Consider the following 20,301-nt stretch of genomic DNA (forward strand, 5'->3'; position numbering starts at 1 on the left):
TGGCCCTTCCCCTCTATCATTCTTGAAGAGACCCATGCTGGGGTTAGGAAGCAAAGGCAGAGAGGGAGGTGGGAGAAAGAGAAACAGCAAAACGGCTTCCTTCCTCTGGTCCCCACCAGGTGAGGAAGTGGAGCTGGACTGCAAGGTCAAAGTCAGGACGGTTCAAGGGTGAGTTTGTTCCTGCCTCACAGAACCCTGATAGACAAAGAGTCATTCACTCTAGGCCTGTGGGCTGACAGTGTAGTTCATTTATTCAGCAAATATTTACCCAGCACTGCTTCAGGCCACTCACTGTGCTGTCATTCTCTGTGGAACAGTCTCTTAAAAATAAAGTCTCACTGAAAGTTACCACTGACTTGAACTGTGCCCACACTTGGGCAAAAGCCCTGGAATTACTTGTTCTAGAAACTGTGGGAGGCACTCCCACGGGAAGGGGAGGGAGCCGTGGCTGGCGGTGGCCAAGGCACACCTCCAAGTGCTGGAGCAAACAGCAGGGTGAGCCACAGCCAGGATAGGGGTGTGAGACACGCTGGCATCCTTGGATGGTCCCAGAAACGCTCAGGAGGTGACCCCAGGAAAGGGGCTTATTTACTTTTACAATAAAGCAAGATAAAAACGTAGCAATGTTGGTATGAACATACATGCAACTCCACTCAGTGATAAGTGGGATACAGCTGCAGTAACAAACGGGATAATTTGTTTCAGAAGGAATAGGAGAGGGGACGAGCAATACAGTCAAATACAATATTGTTTTTTAAACTTACGTTCTGACCAAATTTCAAAAAATCTCAAACTTTATGTCAGGATCCATCACAGACAAATCTACAACACTTGAACCCTGTAAAATGGGGAAGGGTCTGTACTGGCAGGTGACTCAGAATGTTGTTTGCACTGAGCTCCTTTTTACCAGTTAGCTTTCCTGAGGAAGACAGTCTGGGTGAGACCAGCTAAAGAAAGGAAGTGACTCTCCAAGTAGTGGCCAGATGGCCGAGCCACCGCCATCTTGTGAGGAAGCCTGAGCGCTGGGGGCAAATCCAGCCGTGCCTCTGTCTTCTTCTGGTGTGTGTTCTGTTTTCTCCTGAGGTGTGGGTTTTATGGTCATCCGTGGTGTAGCATGTGGCAGAATTTCCTTCTTTTTTAAGGTTGAATAATGGTCCATTGTATGGATAGACCATGTTTTGTTTATCCATTCTTCTGTCAGTGAACATTTGGGTTGCTTCCACCTTTTGGCTATTGTGAATAATGCTGCTATGAACATCAGGGTACAAACATCTCCTTGACCCTCTACTTTCAATTCTTTTTGGTCTGTACCCAGAAGTGGAGTTGCTGGATCACATAGTAATTCTGTTTAATTGTTTGAGGAAAAGCCATATTGTTTCCAACATTCTGTGTTCTTCTGCCTTCTCCTGGAGTGTGAGTTATATGGTCACAAACCTCAAGCATGCAGATGTAGGCTTTCTGTATTTTTCTATGATAATGTCATTTCTGTCTTGACAGCAGAAATAATCTTGTCACTTCCAGGAAAACCCAAGTCATATTACTGACTTCCCCAGTCATTTTGAATTAGTCAGATCAGGGTTTCCCTGTCCCCACTTCTTTCCCAGAAGGGCAAGCCATTGCTGCAGGGGTGGGATGAGGAGGGGCCATCTTCTGTCCTCCAGGCATCTGCACAGATGCCACTGGCTCTGGCAGAGGTGACTTCTCCAAGACTTGAGCTTTTCCCAGATCCTCCTAAATCTATTTTGAACTTTTTTTAAATCGTATGTGTTGAATTGTTTTTAAATTGTGGTAAAGTGCACATAGTGCATAAAATTTACCATCTCAGCCATTTTGAGGTCTACAGTTCAGTGGCACAAAGCACATTCACACTGTGGTGCCGCCTTCACCATCATCCATCTCCAGAAACTTTTCATCTTGCAGAACTGAAACTCTGTACCCATTAAACTACAACTCTCGGCTGGGCGCAGTGGCTCACGCCTGTAATCCCAGCACTTTGGGAGGATGAGGCGGGTGGATCACCTGAGGTCAGGAGTTTGAGACCAGCCTGGCCAGTATGGTGAAACCCCGTCTCTACTAAAAATACAAAAATTAGCCAGGCGTGGTGGCAGGCGCCTGTATTCCCAGCTACTCAGGAGGCTGAGGCAGGAGAATCACTTGAACCTGGGAGGCGAAGGTTGCAGTGAGCCAAGGTTGCGCCATCGCACTCTAGCCTGGGCAACAAGAGCGAAACTCTGTCAAAAACAAACTACAACGCTCTATTTCCCCTGCCCACAGCCCCTGGCCACCACCATTCTACTTTCTGTTTCTATGAATTTGAGCACTTTAGGTACAGCAACGAGAATGGGAACCAGTAAGTGGAATCATATAGCATTTGTCTTTTTTGTGTTGGCTTATTTCACTTAGCATAATGTCCTCAGTTCATCCATGTTGTAGCACATGGCAGAATTTCTTCCTCTTCTAAGGTTGTATCATATTCCATTGTGTGGCTAGACCACAGCTTCTTTATTCTTTCATCTGTCAATGAACATTTGGGTTGCTTCCACCTTTTGGCTATTGCAGATAATGCTGCTATGAACATCAGGGCACAAATATCTCTTTGAGTCTCTGCTTTAAGTTCTTTTGGGTCCATACCCAGAAACAGAATTGCTGGATCACGTGGTAATTCCATGTGTAATTTTCTGAGGAAGAGCCATGCTGTTTTCCATAGTGGCTGCACTATTTTTTTTTTTTTTTTTTTTTGAGACGGAGTCTGGCTCTGTCGCCCAAGCTGGAGTGCAGTGGCGCAATCTCGGCTCGATGCAAGCTCCGCCTCCCGGGTTCACGCCATTCTCTTGACTCAGCCTCCCAAGTAGCTGGGACTACAGGCACCTGCCACCACACCCAGCTAATTTTTGTATTTTTAGTAGAGACGGGGTTTCACCGCGTTAGCCAAGGTGGTCTCGATCTCCTGACCTTGTGATCCACCCGCCTCGGCCTCCTAAAGTGCTGGGATTACAGGCATGAGCCACAGCGCCCGGCCACGGCTGCACTATTTTACCTTCCCAACACCACTGCATAAGAGTTCCAGTTTCTCTGCTTCCTCACCAACACTTGTTATTTTCTGTCTTTTTGGTAGTAGCCATCCTCATGCACATGCAGTGGCTTCTCATCATGATTCTATCTTGAATTTTTAAAAAGTTTACTTCTAGTCCCTTCCAGACTCTACCAGAGAAAAAGCCCTTTGTAAGGTATCCACATCAGAGTCTCCCTCTGTTCTCTGTGGTCTAAAAGGTTTTTAATTTTTTTTTTTTTTTTTTTTGAGACAGTCTTGCTCTGTCACCCAGGCTTAAGTGCAGTGGCATGGTCTCGGCTCACTGAAACCTCCACCTTCCAGGTTCAAGCGATTCTTCTGCCTCAGCCTCCCAAGTAGCTGGGATTATAGGCATGCGCCACCACACCTAGCTAATTTTTGTATTTTTAGTAGAGACGGAGTTTCACCATGTTGGCCAGGCTGGTCTCAAACTCCCAACCTCAAGCAATCCACCTGCCTCGGCCTCCCAAATTGCTGGGATTACAAGCATGAGCCACCGAGCCCAGACTAGATGTTATTTTTATCTCTTATTTATGGGAAACACAGCTCTCACATCGTGGATTCTTTGCATTTTGTGGTTTACTTGGCAGAACTACACGATGTTGAGTAGCAACAAGGATGCTGACCCCTTCAGCCTCAGGTGGCCAGGTAGGGCACAGTGGACACTCACCCTGGGCAGTGGCAGGGCGTGACTCAGTGTGCTCGACAAACACGGTGTTGTCATCGCCCCTTGGCTGAGAAGCTTGGCCTTATGGTATAAGCTTTGGGTGGTGAGTTCCTTGGCCTTTCCCTATTAGCATTCAGAGTTAAGACTTTGGAACTTGAAAATCCTTTTCCTTTCCAAAAAGTTCAACTCTTGCAAAAGAAATAAACCTGGGCTATCACGTCATGAACTCTGCTATACGTTTAAATAGCATCTTGAAACTCAACTGCCTGCTTTGTTCTTCCTGGATTATTCTGTAACATTCTTTATGCCGTTTGCTTCAGCATATGGATGCCCCAAGGCAACAAAGGGCTTTAGGCTCGATGAGATGAGGGTCAGGCAACAAGGGTGAACCTTAACAACTGCCTCCTCATTTTCTCCAGCCACACAGGACAGGTGTCCTCACCCTCTCACCTGCACCCGGAAGGTGGGCTTTGGACTCAGAGGCCCTGCCTTTCCCAGCCCATAGCCTGCCAAATGATAATGCACTGGTTTCCCAGAAAAAGAAAATAAAAAGAGAAAGAAGCAGTCTGGGGGCCACCGAGAGATCAGAAAAGAGAACTAAGTCTCTGTGCGGCAGGGCAGCGCTTAGCAGAAGGGAACTGCTTTTAGGAAGCTCAGATCCTGATGCACTGGCTCGGAGAGACAACGTGGGACATTTGAGGTCAGTGGCTCATCCTTTCTGTGCCCCAGTTTCCACTTCTGTGGAAGAGGCACTAATCATACTACACCATGTGTCGTGGAAATGGATGAATAATCAGGGCCTCCCACAGAGGACGAATGTCCCAAAATGCAAAGTCAGGAGTGGCGGTGAATACTGATCACTGGGAAGTGGGGGAGACGCATTCACGCACCAAGCTGCAGCCTTGGCTGTGCACATGCGCTTAAAGCTCTCCTTGAAGGATGCATTTCTGACAAAAGAAAGAAGTGACTCAGCATAGTAAGTTTCTGTCATTCATAAAATCTCTCCCTCCTTCTCATGCGACATTCCCTGGGAGAAAAATTAAGCTCTTAGCTTTCTTTAGGCTGATGCAAAATCTTAAAACATTGTATCTAAAAGTCCCTCCTCCACCTCTGCCACATCTCTTGTTTAATGGCCTTCAAAATTGGTTTGTATTTAATCAGCAGAACTCAGGCTTCAAACAAATTTTGGACAGTGTGGTGGTACGTGCTACTTGGGAGGCTGAGTCAGGAGGATTGCTTGAGGCCAGGAGTTTGAGACCAGCTTGAGCAACATAGCGAGACTCCCATCTCAAAAAAAAAAAAAAAATGGACAGAACCCAATATATCAAACAGGTAAGTAGGAGACTGTTGAGGCCAACTCTGAGGTTGGCACCTGGCCCCTCGGGCCTCTCAGCACCATCTCCTTGCAATTCACTGTCCTAAGCCTTTTCGTTAGAAGCCCTAGGGCTTCCCATCAAACTGTGTGAAAACATCTCAAGGAGCTTAACTCTCCCATTTGACAGGTGAGTAGACAAATCTAGAGACAATTCTAGACAAATCTAGACAGATCTAGATGTCTGGATTCCAGGCTCAGTTCATTTCCCCTTCCTCCATGCCAAGAATGGCAGTCATTGGTAGAGACAAGATCTCACTATATGGTCCAGTGATGGTGGTGGTGATGAGGGAGTCAAGGTGGGCAAGCAAGAAGACAGACACAGTGCAAAGGAGGAATATGAGCAACACTTTTGAAAACAAAAAAAGGCAGATGTTTCTAACTGAAGGAGGTCAGAGGCAGTTTCCTCATAGACAAAGGATAGTGCAAACCAAACAACGGGACCTCTTTCTTCTGACCTGGGAGATGGAAGATGATGCTATGTTCTGCTTTAGTCCCTTGGACAAGAGGAAGATATTTCTGTGTGTGTGTGTGTGTGTGAGAGAGAGAGAGAGAGAGAGAGAGAGATAGGGTCTCACTCTGTCCCCCAGGCTGGAGTACAGTGGCATGATCATAGCTCACTGCAGCCTTTACCTCCTGGACTCAAGTGATCCTCCCACCTCAGCCTCCCAAGTAGCTGGGGTCACAGGTATGCACCACTACACAAGGCTTTTTTATTTTTTGTAGACATGAGGTCTCACTATATTGTCCAGATTGGTCTTGAACTCCTGGGCTCAAGGGATCCTCCCACCTTGACCTCCCAAAATGCTGAGATTACAGACCACATTTCTTATGTTACAAAGGGATTTAAATGAACTGAGATTGGATAATACTGAAAGAGGCATTTTGTAAGGTGCAATTTCTCACATCATTGGTGATCTAACCTTAGTGTTACAATGCATGAGTCTTTCACTGGAGTCTTTGCTAACCAATCTATGGAATCCCTGGAAAGATTAACCAGCCCAGTGAAGCTGCTGTGATTCTGAGATTTCCCTGTTCTGTTCCCTCTGCCCATCCTTAACTCTGCCACGTGATAGTTAATTTTACATGTAAGTTTGACTGGGCCTGGGTGCCCAGATTTGACACTATTTCTGGGTGTGTCTGCAAGGATGTTTCTGGAAGAAACCAGTGTTTGAGACAGTGGGCTCAGGAAACTAGATCAGTCTCCCCTATGTGGGCGGGCCTCATCCAATCTGTTGAGGACCTAAATAGAACAGAGGGAAAAAAAAACGCACCCCTTCTTTCCTGCCTCACTCCTTGAACTGGGCTGTCTTCTCTCCTCTCCTCCTGCCCTCTGCCTGGGATCTCCCCCATTGGGACTTAGGCCACCAGCTCCCTCAGGCCTAGGGACCTGGGCTGAATGACGGCACCGGCTTGCCCGGGTCTCCAGCTCACAGATGGCTAGCCGTGGGATTTCTCAGCTTCCATCATCACATGAACACATGCCCCATAATAAATCTCCTTCTATATATTTGTAACATATTTTAATATTTTTATACAAACATTTCCTATTGGTTGTTTCTCTGGAGAACCCTGACTAATGTAGTCACATTTCCCTTAGTTATTATTGCTAATGCAGAGGAGGTCTTGAAATTGCCTGAAAAGCTGTTCATTCTAAAGGCTGTGTGTGCATGTACAGTGTAAGGCACCCAGTAGGTACTGTCATCTTCGTGGAGCAAATTCAACCACATCAATAGGTTACTTTATTTTATTTTTTGAGACAAGATCTCACTCTGTCACCCAGGCTAGAGTGCAGTGGCATGATCACAGCTCACTGCAGACTCGACCTCACTGGTTTCAGGTGATTCTCTCACCTCAGCCTCCTGGGTAGCTGGGACCACAGGTGCGCGCACCATACCAAGCTAATTTTTGTGTTTTTTTATAGAGTCATGGTTTCGCCATGTTGCCTAGGCTGATCTTGAACTTCTGGGTTCAAGCGATCCTCCTACCTCAGCCTCCCAGAGTGCTGGGATTACAAGCGTAAGCCACCACAACCGGCCAATAGGTAATTTCTAAGCCAGTCACACCCTTTCTCTTAAAAACACCTAGAAGCTATCAACTGTGTTCCTATCCTTTTACCCAGCAACACTACTTCCAGGAATTCATCCAAGAGAAAGATCAGAGATGTGCAGAGAGATTTATGTAAAAGTTTGTCCACTAAGGGAGGAAATATTTTCCTGCAAATGACCTGAAAGGCATCATGCTATTTTATCATATAGTTTTATCATTTCGTGTCATGGAAGGATTAATAATGTACTGGGGGAAAAGCAGGTTACAAAGCACTACACTATCTTATTCCATGTTTATATTATATGTTATAAAATATATACATTTTTAAAATATGTGGAACTTAGATATAAACTAGGGCCTCTCTGTTTTTCAAATCTGGTTATACTTGGTTCCATCGCTCCTGACCAATTCCATGGATTGTGCAAGTTCAAAGACTTTCTGGGGATCCCCATGATTTGCACGTGTGGGGATTGGAGAGAAGACATGTTAATGTGGCTGTAGTATGTTGACCAAGACATAAAACTCAGCCCTGTCTCTAACTTATACAAATATACGATTATGTACAGACACACACACACACACAAGCACAAAGCATCTGGGTGGGTGGACAGGTGGAGAAAAGAAAGAAGGAGTTTATATTTCAACTTTGTAAACCACTTGAAATTGCACCTTACACTTGTTCCCTACATGCCTTTGAATTTTGCCAACTTATTCGGTTTATTCAACATGAAGTTCAGTTTGTTCAAATAAATAAACACAGAAATTCTAAAATGTAAAGGTCTTACAGTAGCTCAGGAAAGCAAATGGGTGTCAGGAAAGTCATGGCTTGACACATGTAAATTCAGCCTGTCAAAGTGCCCCAGGTAGCAGCATATGTGGCTACTGTTGTACAGACAGCCTTGTATTAATTATATTTACTGCTTTGTACATTTAGACCAAGAATTTTTAAAACTCCATTTAGCCCAGCTGACGAAGCTGTCACAGCCCATTTCCCACATAATGTCCCATCATTACAAATAGAAAGATGGCCGGGTGCAGTGGCTCGTGCTTGTAATCCCAGCACTTTGGGAGGCTGAGTTGAGAGCATTGCTTCAGCCCAGGAGCCTGGGCAACACAGTGAGACCCTCCTCTCTGCAAAAATAATTTAAAAATTAGCCAGGCATGGTGGTCAATGCCTATAGTCCCAGCTGAGGTGGGAGGATCACCTGAGCCCAGGAGGTCGAGGCTGCAGTGAGCCATGATCATGCCATTGCACTCCAACACTCCAACCTGGGTGACAGAATGAGACCCTGTCTCCAAAAACAAACAAACAAACAAACAAAAAAGAAAGAAAGAAAGATTACATTCAAAAATAGAAATAAAACTCTAATTCAAGCAAACTAATGAAAGAGATCTGCCACCAACACCTGCAATTGAAAGAGAATGGTAAGAGTTTTGGGTTTTTTTGTTTTTGGTTGTTCTTTTTTTTTTTTGAGACAGAGTCTCGCTGTGCCGCCCGGGCTGGAGTGCTGCGGCACGATCTCAGCTCACTGCAAGCTCTGCCTCCCGGGTTCACGACATTCTCCTGCATCAGCCTCCCAAGTAGCTGGGACTACAGGCACCCGCCACCACACCTGGCTAATTTTTGTATTCTTAGTAGAGACAGGGTTTCACCGTGTTAGCCAGGATGGTCTCCATCTCCTGACCTCATGATCCACCCGCCTGGGCCTCCCAAAGTGCTGGGATTACAGGCGTGAGCCACTGCACCCAGCCAGTAGGAGTTTTTGTTACACGTACGACAGGTCTTCAAAATACCACGTGTACTTTAAGAAAAAGAAAAATCAGAGGATCTGATGGGGGAATTGAAATCCTATTGCCTGTTCCCAACATACATTTCAGCATTTTCTCATCTAAATGGCAATTTCTCCGTGAACGGCGGGGCGGGGTAGGGGGTGCTGGGGGGAAGCTGGAAAGGCACCCCCTGCAACCCCCAGCCCTTCCTCCCTGGGAGGTCCAGGATTGCAGTATCACATTCACATCTGTGGTCGCAGGGCCTTCACTCAGAGAAAGCATGTGTTGCCTTTTCTCTCTGAACAGAGGCTGTCTCTATATTTGATGTACTTACTCTCTTATGTGGCCCATTAAATCATCCTTTACATTTCTTTCCTGTGTCATCCACAGCTAGTCAATATGACCAGTGAGACAGAATTCAAAGAGGCCCCATCATCTCCAAAACAGCTTAGACATGAATCCAAACGGGTAGAGTCCAACGCAGCTTTGCTTGTTTAGGCCACCCCCGTGTGTCTCTAGAGGGAACTACTATTTCAGGTCTTTGAAACATCACCATCGTTTTGAATCCACACTGCATAAGCAATTTTTGTCTACTTACAAAGGGCACCTGATGCATCTGAAGCGCCGCGGTGGCAGACACAAAACTGACTAGGGCATTGATCCTGCCCTCAAGAAACCTGTGGTTTAACAGGGAAGAAGAGACGTGCGGAAAGAAACTTAAAGACGGCAGAAAGCAACAAATGCCTTTCCTTGCCACAGCGAACACGTTAGGAACGGGGGAAGAAGGCAGAATTAATTCCAGCAGTGAGAGCATCTGAAGAGGCTCCCTGGATAAGGCATTTGATGTGGGCTGAAGACTGGGCCTGATTTAGGGCCATTCATTCACTCATGAAATAGTTTAAGCAGCAGTAAAATCATGTAATCAAGGCAGAAAAGTGCAGGACCTACAGATAAAATATAAGGAGGTTTGTGTTTCTGAAGCATGGAGTTGCGAAGGGTAATAATGTGAATTTGGATTTGAAAGAAAGGTCGGGGCCTTGTGTATCAAACTAAACAAACTGTGCTTCTCCGGGTGACGTAGCAGAAGCCAGAGAGGGTGTTTGAGCAGAGAAGTGAGCTCACATATTCTTTTATGTATTCAACAGTGTCATTCAACACATAGGAGTGTGGCCATCTGTGCCAGGTGCAAGGTGTTGGGTACACAGTGGTGAGAAAAACACACATGGGTCCTGCTGCCACAGAACTTCCAGCAGAGTCAGGAGAGAGACGATAAAGAAACATGCACACTTACAAAGCAATACCTGGCCAGGCACGGTGGCTCACGCCTGTAATCCCAGCACTTTGGGAGGTCGAGATGGGTGGATCGCCTGAGGTCAGGAGTTCGAGACCAACCTGGCCAACATGGTGAAACCCCGTCTCTACTAAAAATACAAAAAATTAGCCAGGCATGGTGGCAGGCACCTGTAGTTCCAGCTACTCGGGAGGCTGAGGCAGCAGAATGGCTTGAACCCGGGAGGCAGAGGTTGCAGTGAGCCGAGATTGAGCCACTGCACTCCAGCCTGGGCAACAAGAGTAAAACTCCATCTCAAAAAAAAAATAATAATAATATCTGATTTAAAATGATAATTAGGCAGAGGAATTTAAAAAAGCAGAATACTATTAGAGAATAATGAGGGGCTGGGAACTTAATTGAGACTGGGAGTTAGAGAAGTCCTCTCCAAGAAAATGACACTGGAACTGAGACCTGAAAGGTCCATGAGTGATGTGGAGCAAAGTCTTGGGAGATGAACCTTCCATGCTTGTGTGAAGGCCCTGAAGAAGGAAAGAGTTTGCAGGGCTCAGGAGACTGGAAATTGTTGCCAGGAGCCAGGAACAAGAGATTGGGAGACATTAGTCAAAGGGTACAAAGTCCCAGTTACGCAGGATGAATAAGTTTTGAAGACCTAACAGACAGTCCAGTGACCATAGTGAACAACACTGAACGGTATGCTTGAAATTTGCTAAGAGAAGAGATCTTAAGTGTTCACATAACACACAAAACATAGCAACTGTACGAGGTGATGGGTATGTTAATTAGCCTGATTGTGGTTATACATTTATTAAAATGTCACACTGCGGCTGGGTGCAGAGGTTCATACCTATAATCCCAGCATTTTGGGAGGCCACAGTGGGTCGATTGCTTGAGGCCAGGAGTTTGAGACCAGCCTGGGCAACATAGCAAGACCCCATCTCTACGAAAAACACAAAAATTAGCCGGGTGTGGTGGCACATGCCTGTGGTCCCAGCTACTTTGGAGGCTGAGGTGGGAGGATTGTTTGAGCCCAGGAGGTAGAAGTAGCAGTGAGCTGAGACTGCAACCCCTGCACTCCAGCCTGGGTGGCAGAGTGAGACCCTGCCTAAAAAAAAGCACACTGTATTCCTTGAATCTGTGCCATTTTTGTTTGTCAATTATATCTTTTTTGTTTTGTTTTGTTTTGTTTTTTTTTTTTTTTTTTTTGAGACGGAGTCTCGCTCTGTCGCCCAGGCTGGAGTGCAGTGGCGCAATCTCGGCTCACTGCAGGCTCCGCCTCCCGGGTTCACGCCATTCTCCTGCCTCAGCCTCTCCGAGTAGCTGGGACTACAGGCGCCCGCCACCACGCCCGGCTAATTTTTTGTATTTTTAGTAGAGACGGGGTTTCACCGTGGTCTCGATCTCCTGACCTCGTGATCCGCCCGCCTCGGCCTCCCAAAGTGCTGGGATTACAAGCGTGAGCCACCGCGCCCGGCCTGTCAATTATATCTTAATAAAGCCAAAAAAAAAGGACTAGAAGAAGGCTGGTGTGAGAGGAGGGTAGGAGCAAGGAAGAGGGTGGCAGGGGTGCTCAGAGACAAACAGGCCCCTGTCACGTGCATGGCAAGGAGCCTGGGTGTTCAGTGCTGTAGGGGGCTAGGGAACAACTTGATCCCATCTGCAATTTAGAAACAACACTCTGGGCACAGCATGGAGGATGCCCTGGAGGGGACATGGCCAGCTCTGGGACATCCATTAGGAGGCTTCTGCAGCTGCCAGGTGAGACTGTGGTGGCTGCAGCAAGGCAGGCATCAATGGGGTGGAGAGAAATGCTCCCAGAAGGTGAATGTGGTCACAGCATGGCTTAGAGGAGAGAGGCTGGAGGCAGACAGGCCAAATTAGGAGGCCACGGCAATTGTCTTAGTGGGATACACGAGCGAGACACGAGAGGGAAGGAGGACCAGCATGTTGTTTGGAAAACACCCCAGCCAACTCCTAGGGTGGTGAGGCCCCTGTTGAGGGGGAAGGCACAAGTCAGAAAGGCACTCAAAGGGACACAAAAGCTTTGAGCCTGCATGGTTTCAGCTGGTCACACGATCAAAGTGTGACCAGGTGAGGGCAGAGGGTGGGTTTGCACTGGGACCTCTCAACTTTGGGGAGTAAAGACATGACTCAGACAGAGAGATCCAGAGCAAGAACTCGGTCCAGACGCAGGAGTTCATTAGACTGCGATTCTCCAACCCCGATCAAGCTGCATTTCACTTGGGGAATGGAAATGTCCTCTCGTGTCCCTGCTGGGGTGGGGCTGCAGAGGAAGGACTGAGGGTATCACTGGGGGTGGGGAGGAGATTGAGGAGGGGAAATGCAACATAAGGTCACCCAGAGCCCAAGGAAGCTCCAACTAAGACACACAGAAATGCATATGGAGATTAACTTCCACCTATTTTGACATTGTATTAAATTATGTTACATAATCATCATAATAACAGCTAAACCTTTGCTCAGTTTCTTTGATGTGCCAGCTCATATTATATATCCATGTATGTGCTAGGCTGTTCTTGCACTACAATAAAGAAATACCCGAGGTAGGGTAATTTATAAAGAAAAGAGGTTTAATTGGCTCACAGTTCTGCAGGCTGTACAGGAAGCATGGTGCTGGCATCTGCTCAGCTTCTAGGGAGGCCTCAGGAAGCTTCCAGTCATGGCAGAAGCTAAAGGGAGAGTAGGCATGTCACCTTGTGAAGCAGAAGCAAGAGAGAGAGACTCGGGGAGGAGATGCCACATACTTTTAAACAACCCAATCTTGTGTGAACTCACAGTGAGAGCTCACACATCACCAAGGGGATGGCCCAAGCCATTCATGAGGGACCCACACCCATGGTCCTACCTCCCACATTGGGTATTACATTTCAACATGAGATTTGGGCGGGGACAAATATCCAAACTATATCAATGTACATGCATACATTATGTAACATTTAATATAACAATAGCGTAACAGTGAAACAGCAAAAGAGCTAACATAACTAACTCCATTTTGTTTAAGGGGCCTTCACCCATTCCTGCACATAGTCTAGGATGATTTTGAAGCACTGAGATAATATGCAAAAACAGCAATCGTGTTGTTTCCGAAATTAACTCTGAAATTAAAGGGAAAGGTTATAAACAACTAACTACGTTTTATTAAAAATTTATAGGAGCATTGTGACCTGACCAAGGACAAGGAAGTTCCCAACCTCCTGGGACCCTTGCTTGTACCCAGATGTCTGTGGTTGTCAGTCACACCTTGGTACCAACCCCTTCCTCTTCCCTCCGCCCTTAACATAAAAAGAGCCTAAAATTTGCGCTGACTTAAGATGGCACTTTAGGATGCTAGTCCACCATCTTCTTAATTTTGCTGGCTCTCTGAATAAACCTGCCTTTCCCTCCACCAACCCTTGTCTCTCGAGTCTGGCTTTTGAGCAGCAAGCAGACCAACCTGGGTTAGGTTACAATAGCAAACATTTCTATCAAGCTCGCCCTGGCACAGTTCTAAGCTACTTACACTTATCAACTCACTCATGAGGTAGGTGGTGTTACTATCACCATCTTACAGGCAAAGGAACTGAGACGGAGAGGTTAGGTAAAATGCTCAAGGTCACACAGCAAGTAAGTGGTGAGGCCGGGATCTGAGCTTGGCTCGCCAACACGATTCTATCTCACTTTACACATCATATAATAATCGTAACTCTTGATGTAAAAATGATGGCAGCAGTGGCCCACCTGGAGCAGCTGCTGCTAAGATGCTGGCTACAGCAGGGGAGGCACAGCTGGGGCTGCATGCTCCACAGAGCCAGCAGCAGCTGGGAACAGGCACAAGCCATGCCCCCTTCCAAGCTGTCTCCTGGGCACAGCTGCGTCTGCCCAGCCACAGCTGTGGACCCAGGCATCCCCGTGCTTTCAGAAGCCTGGGAAGCCCCCCTGCCCCTGCAGGCTCAAAAGTGTCTGCTGCTGCCACCTGGCTTTTCCCTGCTCCTGGTGCCCACTTCAGTTTTGGAGCAAAGTTGAGACCGAGCCCAGGCAGTGTCATGACCTGGCCGGGTGTGTGCATGCTCAGGGCAGTGCTGACATGCCAGCCTTCTGCCACCTCAGCCTCCTCCAGACTTTGAGCACTGACAGGGTATGGGAAGGAGGCTAAGGAGAGCTGAAGGCAGCTCAGTGCGGGCTGGCAGGCACCCCTTGGCACAAACAGTCTGGGTGCTGTGGATGCCATGGATGGCAGGTTGATGGCAGCAGGAGACAGGTAGGTTCCTGGGTGGAAAGGAGTGGGTCCCTGGGGAAACCCTACTTTCAAGCCAGGGACAGCCTGAAGCCTGGGGCCTAGGCTATCAGTTCTGTGGATGGGAGCAAGAACTTATGGTGCTTTTCCTGGGCCCGCCCATGGCTGCCCATGCACCACTCAGCACACACTTCTTCCCCTCTGAAGTCCATAAAAACCCCAGACTCAGCCAGGCCCCAGCAGATGACAGGACAATCTGCCTGCAGATAGGAGCTACACGCTCCAGGTCTCCTCTCCGCTGAGGGCTTCACAGACAACAGGTCAATCTGTCTGTGGAAAGGAGCTTCCCACTTCAAGTCTCCTGAGAGCTATACTGACGCTCAATAAAGCACCTCTTTGCCTTCTTCACCCTCTAGTTGTCCATGTACCTCATTCTTCCTGGATGCGGGACAAGAACCCAGGACCCACCAAATGGTAGGACTGAAAGAGCTGTAACACAAACAAGGCTGAAACACACACCCCTGCCGCCTCCCTAACCCATTCACCACATTGCAGGCAACAAGAAGGAGCGAAAAAAGGAGAGACCATCTGCAGCCCTTCAGGAAGCTCAGACCTAGGAGCTCCCCAGGCCAGGGCTGTGATATCTCCTCTTTGGGGCTCTGCAGTTCCTGGTGTCTCCAAGCTTCCAGATGCCACCATGTTTCCTGGTGCTCACAGTGGAAGCCACCTGTGGTACGCCTGGTCCAGCCACAGCTTCACAGGGAGCTGGCACATGTGCTGGTGCCTGGAGCTGCCCACCGCACTGCATTAGCCAACATGCTTGGCAGTGCACAATGGCTGGACCCTGTGCTTGCTCATTCATGCACCCCTTGCTGCTTCACACCTGGATTGCCCTTGGCAGGTGTGGGATCCAGGCCAGTAGCATGAGCTGAGTGCAGCCTGCCAGGCTGAGTAGGCAGAAAGAGCCCAGCAGGCCTGAGAAAAAGTCAGGCAAAGGTGCTACTGGCCACAGAGGTTTCTGCATGGCAAAGCAACACCCCAAAGATCCTGTGGCAAAAATAAGTAGCTCAGGCCAAAATACTTAGAGTCTATCTTTGACTCCTTTCCTTCCACTCTAGACCCAATCCATCTACAAATCCTGTCCACTCCACCTTCAAGTATATCTAGAATCGACTGCTCATGTGCACCTCACCAATGCCACTCTGTCCAAGACCATCGACTGTCACATGGATGAGCGCCACTTCCGTGCAGCTCGTCTCTTGGTTTCAGCTCTTTGCCACCTACAGTTTGTTTTTAGCATGGCATTCAGGAGAATAATTTGAACACATAAGTTGGGTCATGTCCCACCCGTGCTAAAACTTCCTGTGGTTCCCTCTCTCAGACTGAACAGGCCAAGCACCCATCCTCCCTCCCTCTGCTCACCCACCCTGACCTCTCACTGTTCCCTGACCTTACTGGGTCCTCCTGCTTCTCAGCATCTGCGCTTGTTCCTGCTGCTTGGGCGGCTCTGGCCCTAGATACTTGTGTGACTCACTCCCTCGCTTCCTCTGGTCTCTGCTCAGACACCAATTTATCAACACTTCCCCAACTCCCCCACCTTGCAATAGGTTCGCATCCCCCCTCCCTCTGCCCCGACCTGCTCCAAGGTTCTTCAGAGCATCCCTCACCATCTGACACATCAACCACTCTGTTTATTTTCTGCTTCCCTGCACTAGAACTCAAGCCTTCTGAGAGCAAGGACTTGCTTTTGTTCCCTGCAATAACCCCAGTGCCTAGATCTGTACCTGGCACATAATGGGCTCAACAAATATTCTTTGAAATGAATGACAGTATTATTCTTCTCATTTGAAAGACAAGGAAACAGGCTCAGAAGTAACATGCTAAGGTCATCAACCTAGTAATATAGCAATTACCAAGAGCTGAACCTGTCCCATCCCCTTCTCTCACTGACCAAGTGTGAAGTCATTCCCCTCCTTCCAGACAGGCAAAATCCCCTCCCATCTCCCCACCCCACCACCACTACAGGAACTCTTCTGCAGAGCCTATCTGGAATGTTCAAGCAAGTATCACTCTTTATGGTAGAATGTTTCATTTGACTGAAGGTTAACCTGATCAATGTCAGAATGGCAACTACTTTTCCTTTCTTCTTGAATTCTTATTTTTTAGAGACAGGGTCTTGCTCTGTCACCCAGGCTGGAGTGCAGTGGCACAGTCACAGCTCACTGTAACCTCCTGGGCTCAAGCAATCCTCCTCACACAGCCTCCCAAGTAGCTGGTATTACAGGCACAGGCCACCATGCCCAGCTCATTTCTTTTTTGTATTTTGTAGAGTTGGGGTCTTGCTGTGTTGCCCAGGCTGGTCTCAAACTCCTGGCCTCAAGTGAGCCTCCCACCTGACACTCCTGAAGCACTGGGATTACAGGTGTGAGCCATCATGCATGGCCTCTTCTTGAATTATCAAAATGTAACTGAACCTTCTCTTGTGTTGCAGGATTAAAATTATTGTGAGATGCGGGGCATGTAGCTAAGATGCTGTATTAGTCCGTTTTCATGCTGCTAATGAAGACATACCCAATAATGGGTAATTTATAAATAAAAAGAGGTTTAATGAACTCACAGTTCCACGTGGCTGGGGAGGCCTCACAATCATGGCAGAAGGTGAAAGGCACATCTTACATGGTGGCAGACAAGAGAGAATGAGAACCAAGCGAAAGGGATTTCCCCTTATAAAACCATCAGATCTTGCGAGACTTACTCACTACCATGAGAACAGTATGAGGGAACCGCCCCCATGATTCAATTATCTCCCACTGAGCCCCTCCCACAACACATGGGAATTATGGGAGCTGCAATTCAAGATGAGATTTGAGTGGAGACATAGAACTGAACCATATCAGATGCAGATGCAGGAGGTGTAGAAGATAGGGGTGAGTGGGTACCAGCCCCTGCTGTGGCTTTGGGACTTGGCTTGATCCTTGGTCTCCTGCTCCATCCTCATTGAGGGACCATGAATGGTGATTAGCAGCTGGGTTCTGCAGCTGCCCCACAGCTCTCCTTCTTTAACAGTAGTTAATGAATCCAACATTAAACATTCCTCTCCCAAACGACTTCTTGCCCCCACCCAGATGATCTCTATCACTGTCACTATCACGATACTTTAACTTTTCAAGCTAATTTAAAGTGTTATCTGTAACCAGGATCCATGAAACACACACCTCTTCATCAGTTTACACAGCTCTTCTAGACCTTACCTGAAGTTACTGAGTCTGTTTTGATTTTTTTTTTTTTTTTTTTTTGAGACAGAGTCTTGCACTGTCACCTAGGCTGGAGTGCAGTGGCACAATCTCGGCTCACTGCACCCTCTGCCTCCCAGGTTCAAGCGATTCTCCTGACTCAGCCTTCCAAGTAGCTGAGATTACAGGCACGAGCCCCCACACCCAGCTAATTTTTGTATTTTTAGTAGAGGTGGGGTTTCACCATGTTGGCCAGGCTGGTCTCGAACTCCTGACCTCAGGTGATCCACCCACCTCAGCCTCCCAAGTGCTGGGATTAGAGGCGTGAGCCACCACACCGAGCCGAGTCTGTTTTGTTTAAGGCATATGAGCAAACTCAAAAATCCATGCCAAGTGGGGAGCAAAGGAAGCTCATTTCATCCCCACACCTCCATTTACCTTCTAAACTAATTTTCACCCAATTCAAGGTCTAGGTCCTTGTGAAGACATTTAAGTTTGCAAGAGGCACGTGGGTAATGACTGGTGGATTATTAATAAAATACAGAATAATAAAACCAGGACATGGCCAGGCATCTGCAGCTGTGTGGACTAATGAAAATCTGAAACCTTTCTGGTTTATGGGTGCTTGATCCTCTTTTGGCTTTGTGGAGCTGTGGGGGACAGATGTGGAGTGGAGGATGAGGGTAGGAAACTGGAATTTGATCATGTTACACACCCAAAGGCTCTCACTGAAAGTAAGCCCCTCCATCTTCCCCATTGCACCTCTGAACCATGTCATTACATGTCTACCTTAGAAAGGCCTGAAATTAAAAAATAATAATAAATAAAAATAATAAATAAAAAATAAATTCAAAAACCACTCCATAAGAAGCTGAAAATCTGTACTTCACATTTCTTTCCCTGAGCCCTGAGGTGGTCTAAGTCTTCCTTCATTCATTCCCACATCAAGCCTGAGACACCGGCCTCCTGGGAACCGTGTTTTCATCCTGCATTATTTCTGCAATGTTCCATTAGGCATCTGAAGATCTTTAAAGGAAATGTGAAAAGGTAGCAAAGGCACATCTGTGCAGCAGAGACATGTGGCACAGGAAAGAAGTGCAGAAATCAAAGCCAGGGAGAAGCCTGCTAGCCACCTGGAAATCAAATTGTGTCAGGGAGAGGCCTGCGTGGAAAATAGAGTAGAAAGGCACTGAACAAGAGAGAAGAAGAAAGGCAGCCCCTGCAAAAGTTAATGAGAAGCAGAGGAGGCCAGGAGAAGCAGCCTGAATTTGAAAAAAGTCCTGCACTGCTTGAGGAAGGACTCAAGATTCAGTAAGTTCTATCAACTTCTGCCTGGGTAACGCGGTGGCCGTCCACCTGCATGTCCCTCTTTGCTCACCACGCTCAAACTGGGGCTGCAGGCTCTGAAAGAAAGCCAGGGAGAAGCCAGACATGAAAGGAATGGGAACACAGGCCTAGGACTTCAGATGAGAGGGGACCCTCCATCCACAGCGCCATCCTTCATCTGACTCTGTAACTACTGGGCCTGGTGCCAACAGGGCTGGTGAAATTGGTGGGAACTGGGATAATGATACCTGCCTGGACGACCCCGAACGTTGAAAGAGACCACATAGATACAGGAACTGGCAGAGTGGGGCTCCACAAAGAGCTACCTGTTATTATTACATCTAATGTAGAAGCAGGTGGAAGTGGCCTCTGAGCCTTTCCATTTTCTTTTGAGACAGAGTCTCGCTCTGTCACCCAGGCTGGAGTGCAGTGGCACAATCTCGGCTCACTGCAACCTCTGCCTCCCGGGTTCAAGCGATTCTCGTGTCTCAGCCTCTCGAGTAGCTCGGACTACAGGCGCACGCCACCACGCCCAGCTAATTTTTTATATTTTCAGTAGAGACGGGGTTTCACCATGTTGGTCAAGCTGTTCTCGAACTCCTGACCTCAGGTGATCCACCTGCCTCGAGCTCCCAAAGTGTTGGGATTACAGGCGTGAGCCACCACGCCCGGCCGCCTTTACATTTTCGTCTACGCAGTCCAGGCTTAGAGTGCTCTCGTGCGTAGCTCATTCGTCTTCCCGAAACCCCGTGTATCAGTTCCCTCTTGCGCCAGCTCCACTGTGGAGTGGGGCCTCCTCATCTCCTCCTAGCCAGCGAAAGTCATCTTAGTAAGAGACCAGCAGTGACCCTAAGCCCTGGGGACGGTCACTTTTATCAGGCTCTGCGACCCCCGTGCTCCCCCGTGCTCGGCCTCGTCGGTGGCACTTGGCATGACTGCGAGGTCAAGCTCAGGTGTTCTAGAAATTTAACTTTATTTTGTTTATGAACTCACGTTCCATTTCCAGATACCTGTAGGCATAAACTTAAAGTGTGGACCCCAGCGTCTGGATGAGAGGACACAAAGCATTAAAAAGTCAACGCCCGCGCAGCCAGGCCCCCCATGTGCTCGCCCTCCAGGCTCGGGGCGTTTCCCAGGCAGGTAGGGGAGCGGAGCGGTTGCTAACAGCGCAGCGCCACTCACCCCTGATGCTCGTTTTCCTAATGCAGGCAAACTCCACATTCCTCGTGTTGGTGCAAAAAGAAATCATCCAACTCCTCCCCTCGCTTAAACTTTCCCACAGGCTT

The sequence above is a fragment of the Hylobates moloch genome, unplaced genomic scaffold (assembly GCF_009828535.3).
Source record: "Hylobates moloch isolate HMO894 unplaced genomic scaffold, HMol_V3 SCAFFOLD_2, whole genome shotgun sequence".
Lineage (NCBI taxonomy): Eukaryota > Metazoa > Chordata > Mammalia > Primates > Hylobatidae > Hylobates > Hylobates moloch.